This window comes from Felis catus, chromosome B3, assembly GCF_018350175.1.
Source record: "Felis catus isolate Fca126 chromosome B3, F.catus_Fca126_mat1.0, whole genome shotgun sequence".
NCBI classification, from domain to species: domain Eukaryota; kingdom Metazoa; phylum Chordata; class Mammalia; order Carnivora; family Felidae; genus Felis; species Felis catus.
In genome coordinates this window covers 75,179,334-75,188,852 of record NC_058373.1, presented here as the reverse complement: position 1 = coordinate 75,188,852, position 9,519 = coordinate 75,179,334, and the positions used below count along the sequence as shown (strand labels likewise).

General features: G+C 42.3%; 1 pseudogene; it reads right to left on the bottom strand.

Annotated features, from left to right (window-relative positions):
• Positions 1-421: 421 nt before the first annotated feature.
• The window catches only part of LOC101099974, a 54,527-nt pseudogene continuing 45,429 nt past the window's right edge, over positions 422-9,519 (bottom strand).

Genomic DNA, 9,519 nt, shown 5'->3' with positions numbered 1-9,519 from the left:
GGCTTCCAATGTGCAGCCAAGGTTGTGAACCATTGATCCGGAGGTGCCGACTTTGGCCAATCCATGCGCATTTTCTCTTGCCCACAACTCATTTACAAAGTACATACATCTAAAAGGAAAAAGGGTGCTCTCTATAATATTTATTAAAATGATAGAAGAGGAGAAAAAGTAGAAACACTTTAATATCTGAAATCTCCGTGTTGGTTAAAACAGGCTTCAAATTTGTGAGACATAAGCCCACTGGCACAATCAAAGGAGGGACTCGGAGACCAGGAACACAGTGAAGTGAGGCTTTACTCAACGTTCTTGCCAGAGCCAGTGTCTGATGGACAGGCACACTCAGGGGCAGTTACAGCAGACAATTTATCTCCTCACGTGCAAGTCCCTCCCCTGATTCCTCATTGGCTAAGTGCCACAGAGGTTACATCCTTACGCAGAAGTCCCCTATGCCCATGTAAGCCAAAAAGTAGTCTGAATGGAACAAGTGTACATTCCCTGAGGTGACACGGAGATGAATTTCAGTCCCTCCTTTGTTCTTTGGCACCTGCTCATTGCAGAGCTGGTGAAAATAAGCCTGTGAAACTGAAACAGAGAGGCGAAGTGAAAGAGTGGAACTACGCCCCCCGACTCCATCTTGTTCTGTGTCCCCCACCTTGAGTGACTATGTCTCCGACATGGCCCCTTTCCAGGAAAATGGCAGAAACCTCAGACCATGCCTCTTCCCCTTGAGTACCCTCCCGCTCACCCGTTCAAACTTCCCGATCAAAACATGCTCCGCGACCTGCGTAACAGGACTCCAACCCTTCCCCAGCCAATTGGCCAAGGTCACGACCCTTCCCCAGCCAATCGGCTGAGGCCACAACCCTTCTCCACCCAATCGGCCGAGGCCACAACCCTTCCCCAGCCAATCAGCTGAGGCCACAGCCATTACCTCACCAACTGCCCCTAGACCCCTATAAAACCTCTGTGCTTTTGAAACTGCTCTCTCTCCTGTATCTCCTGGCTCGGTGCAGGTAGGGGATTGAGCTCGAGCTAGCTTGAATAAAGGCTCTTTTGCTTTTGCATGGGACTCGGCTCCCTGGTGGTCTTTGGGGATCATGAATTCTGGGCATAACAGAAGAACCAGAAAGTGAAGTGTCTAAGGGTTTGGGGACTCCACTGTTGTTGGGGAGGGAGGAGGTGGGGGGGGGTACATATTTCCAATAGGTTGTAAACCTATTGTTGACCACACAGCACAGCTTTTATGTGGTGTTTCTGAAAATGAATCACCTCCCTTACTTCTCACAAAATTGTAAAGGATTGAAGAATAAAACAAGACCAACAAAATAAAATCATTTCTAAACCCAGCAAATACTATTGCAGCACCGATGTGCTGATCCAGCAGTCGGGAAACATCCTTTTCCCAAACGAGTATTAGTTCTCAAGATGAAGTTCTTCACTACTGCCTCATTTCCCTCCAAAGCACTTTTTCTCTTTATACCTTTTTTGGTTTAGTTTTTTTTCTTTTTCTACTAGATGTCAGATTTTATTTTTTTAATATAATTTATTGTCAAATTGGTTTGCATACAACACCCAGTGCTCCTCCCAACAGGTACCCTCCTCAATGCCCATCACCCACTTTCCCCTCTCTCCCAACCCCCATCAACCCTCAGTTTGTCCTCTGTATTTAAGAGTCTCTTATGGTTTGCCTCCCTACCTCTCTGTAACTTTTTTTTCCCCCTTCCCCTCCCTCATGGTCTTCTGTTAAGTTTCTCAAGATCCCCATATGAATGAAAACATATGGTATGGTTTAGTTTTGTTTTAATAAGATGTGTGACTTTAGGCAAATTATTCCAAATCTCTGTACCTCAAGTTTTTCAACTGGAAATCAAGACTAGTCCTTAACCCATACACTGTGAACACTGAGTTGGATTCCATATGACAAGCCCAATCAATGCCTGCCTGATCACATAGAGAAAGCACAATAAATGGTCTACCTGGGAGAACTCCCCAATTAGGAGCTTTAATGATTACATAGCTAATGTTCTGTAATCCCCTCCTGAGCACCTGTTAATCTCCCTTAAAGGAGAGTGAGTATGTCCAGCTTTCTACAGGAAGCCACAGATACTGCAGCCAGCAAGGCAAGGTTTGATCCAGACCAAGCAGGCTGGTGGCCAGGTGCTAGAAAGCCAAGCAAGGAAACCATGAATCAGAAAGCTTTCCTGCAGCTTTGATGGCCTGTAGGATGGGCAACAGGCCACTATCTAAATCTTATTATAGTCAGAGTATTCAGGATGTGAACCCACTCAGAAAGGGTGGGGTGCAGCATTTTAAGGATTGTTTTATCACTAGGAGAGTGGAGTAGGTTGTGAGAAGGCGAATAGTTCTACAAAATCTCTTGAGAGATCATTTTGATTAGGAAACACAGAGGGGAGAGGGGTTGGAGTGAAAAGTCCAACACCTCTTTCCCCTGGTTCCCTCCCAGCTTCTCCTTCTCCTCCTTCTGAGTTCTTGGATGGGTGGTATTTAAGAAGGCGTCTCTTCTAATAGTTTTGTAATGCCTCTGAGGCATTTTCCAACTTGGAGTCAATATACTTTGTATACTGATGAGATACTGCAGTGAAGTAATTAGCTGTGTGCAACTAGTTAATTAAGAGATACTGCAGTACCTTGGCCTCAGGCATTAAACAAGTCTAGCTGATAAGCTGGAAATTGGCAAATAAGAGGATTGACAGGACACAAGAGGATAATGTGTCACTTACTTAGGAATTTGCTTTTCCAGTGGATAATGGGCATAGCCTGGAGGAGGTCATAAGGGTGGGCTCTTCTTAAGGCTCAATTATGTCAGGAAAGCAGACACTTCCAACTCTTGAAAAATGTAGCAGTAAACAGTTCATCCTAAATTTCATTCTGTTTTCATTTATTTCTCTTTTTTTTAACAAAGTATTTTTATTTTTTTTTTTTTTATTTTAGAGAGAGAGAGAATCTTAAGCAGCCTCCATGCCTAGCATGGAGCCCAACACAGGACTCGATCTCGTGACCGTGAGATCATGACCTGAGCTGAAATCCAGAGTTGGACGTTAACCAACTGAGACACCCAGGCGCCCCTTGTTTTCTCTTTCTATTGCCCAATACCCAGTTCACTGGTGTCAAGGAGGAGGACATTAAGACTGAGAGAAGTATGGATGTGTCACCTGGAGGGGTCACACCTAGCAGAGATCTTGTGTAGATTTTTGAAAGGTAACGCTTCTTCAGCCCAAGTACAGCCATTGTCCTTGCTCCAACATGCAGCTGGGAAGTGGGACCTGTACCGCATTCCAGCCACCCTTGCCCTTCAGGAAAGAATACACGACCTGAACAACCATAGGCAGGGCCCTGATCTTCTACCCCCAGCCCAGATTAACGGAAGACTAGACTTTGGAGAGGAAGGCCTCATGAAGAAAGGACTGGATCATCTTTCCCCAGCCTCAACAGGAAGGAACATCCCCAAGTGCAAAGTCATGTCTGCTACTTGCCCAACATGCAAGTCTCACGGTGCCTTAAATGTTAGCAAGTTTCCTCACACCCAGAAATTCCCCACCAGGGGACACTTGCTTTTCTCCAAGCTAAGAATCACTCACTGGTAAGTGGAGTGGGGAATAGAGAAAATATTATCAGAACCTGGAAGACCTTCACACATGCCCAGTGGAGACTATGATGGTGTGACCCCTCCACACTGTCATCCCACTCTCCGAGTCCCTCTCCCCTAGCTTTCAAATTCCTATGTAATGAGGTAACAGCCAAAGACTATATAAATGTGAAGAGGATCAAAGCAGAAAAACATGTTTGGAAATTACAGCTAAACTTCTATGTCGAAACACGGGAATATCCGTGTGGTGTCTCTCTGACCAGAGAAGCTTCTCCCATTCAATGCCGTGCATATTTAGAGTGCATTCCACTGACTACCTGCATAAGAATCGCTTGGGGCACATGTCAAAAATACTTCCCTGCAGCACTTGGGTGGCTCAGTTGGTTAAGCTTCTGACTTTGGCTCAGGTCATGATCTCGCAGTTCACAAGTTCAAGCCCCACATCAGGCTCTGTGCTGACAGCTCAGAGCCTGGTGCCTGCTTTTGATTCTATGCCACCCTCTCTCTCTGACTCTCCCCTGCTGGTGCTTTCTCTCCCTCTCAAAAATAAATAAAAACATTTTAAAAATTAAAAAAAAAAACACATCCCCCTACTCAATCAGAATTACTGGGAGCAGAGCTGGAAATCTACAAGTTTTAATTTAATTTTTTTTTAAATTTACATACAAATTAGTTAGCATAAAATGCAACTATGATTTCAAGAGTAGATTCCTTACCCAAGTAGATGCCTTAATGCTCCTTACCCATTTAGCCCATCCTCCCTCCCACAACCCCTCCAGTAACCCTCTGTTTGTTCTCCATATTTATGAGTCTCCTATGTTTTGTCCCCTTCCCTGTTTTTATATTATTTTTGTTTCCCTTCCCTTATGTTCATTTGTTTTGTCTTTTAAAGTCCTCATATGAGTGAAGTCATATGATTTTTGCCTTTCTCTGACTAATTTCACTTAGTATAACACCCTCCAGTTCCATCCACGTAGTTGCAAATGGCAAGATTTCATTCTTTTTGATTGCCGAGTAATACTCCATTGTGTGTGTGTGTGTGTGTGTGTGTGTGTACACACACACACACACACACACACACACACACACACCACATCTTCTTCATCCATTCATCCATCGATGGACATTTGGGCTCCTTCCATACTTTGGCTATTGTTGATAGTGCTGCTATAAACATGGGGGAGCATGTGTCCCTTTGAAACAGCACACCTGTAACCCTTGGATAAATACCTACTAGTGCAATTGCTGGGTCGTAGGGTAGTTCTATTTTTAGTTTTTTGAGGAACTTCCCCAATGTTTTCCAGAGTGGCTGCACCAGCTTGCATTGCCACCAACAATGAAAAAGAGTTGCACTGTCCTCTTTCTCCACATCCTGGCCAACATTTGTTATTGCCTGAGTTGTTAATGTTAGCCATTCTGACAGATGTAAGGTGGTATCTCATTGTGATTTTGATTTGTATTTCCCTGATGATGAGTGATGTTGAGCATTTCTTCATGTGTCAGTTGGCCATCTGGATGTCTTCTTTGGAGAAGTGTCTATTCATGTCTTTTGCCCATTTCTTCACTGGATTATTTGTTTTTTGGGTGTTGAATTTGATAAGTTCTTTGTAGATTTTGGATACTAACCCTTTATCTGATCTGTCATTTGCAAATATCTTCTCCCATTCTGTCGGTGGCCTTTTAGTTTTGCTGATTGTTTCCTTTGCTGTGCAGAAGCTTTTTATTTTGATGAGGTCCCAGTAGTTCATTTTTGCTTTTGTTTCCCTTGCCTCTGGAGACATGTTGATAAGAAGTTGCTGCGGCCAAGCTCAAAGAGGTTTTTGCCTGCTTTCTCCTTGAGGATTTTGATGGCTTCCTGTCTTACATTGAGGTCTTTCAGCCACTTTGAGTTTATTTTGTGTCTGGTGTAAGAAAGTGGTCCAGGTTCATTCTTCTGCATGTCGCCGTCCAGTTTTCCCAGCACCACTTGCTGAAGAGACTGTCTTTATTCCACTGGATATTCTTTCCTGCTTTGTCAAAGATGAGTTGGCCATACGTTTGTGGGTCCATTTCTGGGTTCTCTATTCTGTTCCATTGATCTGAGTGTCTGTTCTTGTGCCAGTACCATACTGTCTTGATGGTTACAGCTTTGTAGTATAGCTTGAAGTCCGGGATTGTGATGCCTCCTGCTTTGGTTTTCTTTTTCAAGATTGCTTTGGCTATTCGGGGTCTTTTCTGGTTCCATACAAATTTTAGGATTGTTTGTTCTAGCTCCGTGAAGAATGCTGGTGTTATTTTGATAGGGATTGCATTGAATATGTAGATTGCTTTGGGTAGTATCAACATTTTAACAATATTTGTTCTTGCTATCCAGGAGCATGGAATCTTTCTCCATTTTTTGGTGTCTTCTTCAATTTCTTTCATAAGCTTTCTATAGTTTTCAGCGTATAGATTTTTCACCTTTTTGGTTAGATTTATTCCTAGGTATTTTATGGTTTTTGGTGCAACTGTCAATGGGATTGATTCCTTGATTTCTCTTTCTGTTGCTTCATTTTTGGTGTATAGGAATGCAACCCATTTCTGTGCATTGATTTTATATCCTGCGACTTTGCTGAATTCATGAGTCAGTCCTATCAGTTTTTTGGTGGAATCTTTAAGGTTGTCCATATACAGTATCATGTCATATGCAAAGAGTGAAAGTTTGACCTCCTCTGGGCCGATTTGGATGCCTTTTATTTCTTTGCGTTGTCTGATTACAGAGGCTGAGACTTCCAACACTATGTTGAATAACAGTGGTGACAGTGGACATCCCTGTCTTGTTCCTGACCTTAGGGGGAAAACTGTCAGTTTTTCCCCATTGAGGATGATATTAGCATTGGGTCGTTCATATATGGCTCTTCTGATCTCAAGATATGCTCCTTCTATCCCTACTTTCTTGAGGGTTTTTATCAAGAGAGGATGCTGTATTTTGTCAAATGCTTTCTCTGCATCTATTGAGAGGATCATATGGTTCTTGTCTTTTCTTTCATTGATGTGATGAATCACGTGAATTGTTTTGCGGATATTGAACCAGCCCTGCATCCTAGGTATAAATCCCACTTGGTCGTGGTGAATAATTTTTTTAAAGTATTTTTGGAGCCGGTCAGCTAATATCTTGTTGAGGATTTTTGCATCCATATTCTTCAGGGAAATTGGTCTATAGTTCTCCTTTTTAGTGGGGTCTCTGTCTGGTTTTGGAATCAAGGTAATGCTGGCTTCATAGAATGAGTTTGGAAGTTTTCCTCCCATTTCTATTTTTTGGAACAGTCTCAAGAGAATAGGTGTTAACTCTTCCTTAAATGTTTGGTAGAATTTCCCTGGAAAGCCATCTGGCCCTGGACTCTTGTTTTTTGGGAGATTTTTGATTAGTAATTTGGGGAAATCTACAAGTTTTAACAAGATCCCCAGGTGACTTTTATGTATTCTAAAGTTTGTGAATGACTAATCTACTAGGACAGGCGCCTTATAGAGTGGGTATTTATTCATCTAATTTGTCTGCTCATGACTGTTTTCACATTTAAAGAGTGGAGAGTGAGTCCCCGATGTCATTTACACAGATACCTATTAGCCCAATCCTAGCATTATATAGTTCTACTTGGCTATGAGCACAGAACAGCAATCTAGCTGCCGACGGCCATAAATAACCAATCATAAGCTTTTGCTAAGCAGTTCCCATCAAACTTATATGGCATCAAGCAGCCGGTTCTGACACTGCCCTAAAACCAATCATATCTCAAGTACATGCCTTATTATCTTATGTGTAGTCCCAACCATTCTGTTTCCAACTCTTGAGATGGTGCTGAGAAGGAGCTGTTGCTGGAAAGGAGAGAGAGTTGAAGGGGGAACAGATGAATAGGTCCTATGGTCTCACTGACAGAGCAGTCCACTTGCTGGTTACATTCAGTGCTCGGTGGGGACTACGTGAAGTCAGAAGGTCCCAAGCTCTTTGGGTCAGACCAGGAAGGACACCTCAGAGTAAAGCAGCCAGAGTATACTAGCTACATATTGCTGCTGTAGCAAATTACCATGAACTGGATTTTCTCCCTATCTTCCTTCTAACATTTACTTGTTTTCAAAGATAAAGGAAATCAACTCTATGTACAATTGGAAGACAATTAACCTCTTTGTCATTATTTTCTGGATTTAATTTCATACATCTACTACATGCCAGTGACAACTCCTTGGGGGCATTGCCTTTGATTCATCTAGGAAAACTTCACAAAAGTTTTACATGTATTTTAGCACCTATTATAAAGAATCTTACAGTGTCATGAACCCACTAAGCATTAAAATGTAAATTGAGGGGAAGAGAAAGTATTTAAAAAATAGCTGCGGGGGAGAAACAGGAGGTCATTCTGAAGTTCAGAGTCAAAGGAATTGCTGGGGACTAGGTAATAATGCTACCAGGAGCACGGGCTGGGGTATACCGGTAGAGAGCAGGAGTTAGATTCCCATTCCGCCAGCTGCAGTTCTGCCTGAAGCAGTTTCTCTGGCTTCCCTAAGTGGAGCAGATTTTAGCATGTGTCTGTATTTCTGTGGTAGGCGCTGGTGGTACAGAATCACTCATGACCTCAAGTCGCTGTTCTCTGCCTCCGGCTTGGAACGATAATTGCCTACCTACTGACTGTTCCTCACTTTTATTTTATGAATTTATTTTAAATTTTAACAGTGATAAATGTTGAATAGATCATCCCAGAATTCAAACCACGAAAAAACGTGTCAAGAGTGAGGGTCACCTCATCCACCTTCTCTCCTCTAAAATAACCACTACATGGTATGTATCCTTCTTGACCTTTTCCTACGTACATATGTATATCATTTTTTGTTTTTCTCATTAATTTGCTTTGACACTCCATATACCCCAGATACCATTCCACGAAGTATATACAGTTCAACCACATTTTTTTTTTTGAGAAAGAGTACAAGCAGAGCAGAGGGGCAAAGGGAGAGAGAGAAAGAGACACATAGAGAGAGAGAGAATCTCAAGCAGGCCCCATGCCCAGGGCAAAGCCTGAGGTGGGGCTCGATCTCACAACCATGAGATCATGACCTGAGCAGAAATCAAAACTCAGACACTTAACTAACTGAGCCACCAGGAATCCCACAACCACATTTTTTTTAAATGTTTGTTTGTTTGCTTGCTTATTTATTTATTTAGAGAGAGTGAGCACAAGTGGGGGAGAGGCAGAGAGAGAGGGAGACAGAGAAAATCCCAGTCAGGCTCCACACACAGCACAGAGTCCAACCTGGGGCTCGGTCTCACAATTGTGAGATCATGACCTAAGCCCAAGTCAAGAGTAGGACCCTTAACCCACTGAGCCACACAGGCACCTCTCCCTCACAACCTCATTTTTAGATGGCTTCATCATACTCCTTAGGGACAAATGTTGCTGTAATTTAACTGTTCTTTATGGATGGATATTTACTTGGTTTCAGTTTTTAATTTTTTTTTTATAATTTAACTTTATTTTTTTATTTTTTAAAATTTGCATCCAAATTAGTTAGTATATAGTGAAGCAATGATTTCAGGAGTAGATTCCTTAATGCCCCTTACCCATTTAACCCATCCCCCCTCCCACACCCCCTCCAGCAACCCTCAGTTTGTTCTCCATATTTATGAGTCTCTTTTGTTTTGTCCCCCTCCCTGTTTTTACATTACTTTTGTTTCCCTTCCCTTATGTTCATGTGTTTTGTCTTTTAACGTCCTCATATGAGTGAAGTCATATGATATTTGTCTTTCTCTGACTAATTTTGCTTAGCATAATACCCTCCAGTTCTATCCACTTAGTTGCAAATGGCAAGATTTCATTCTTTTTGATTGCCGAGGAATACTCCATTGTATATATATATATATATACCACATCTTCTTCATCCATTCATCCATCGATGGACAT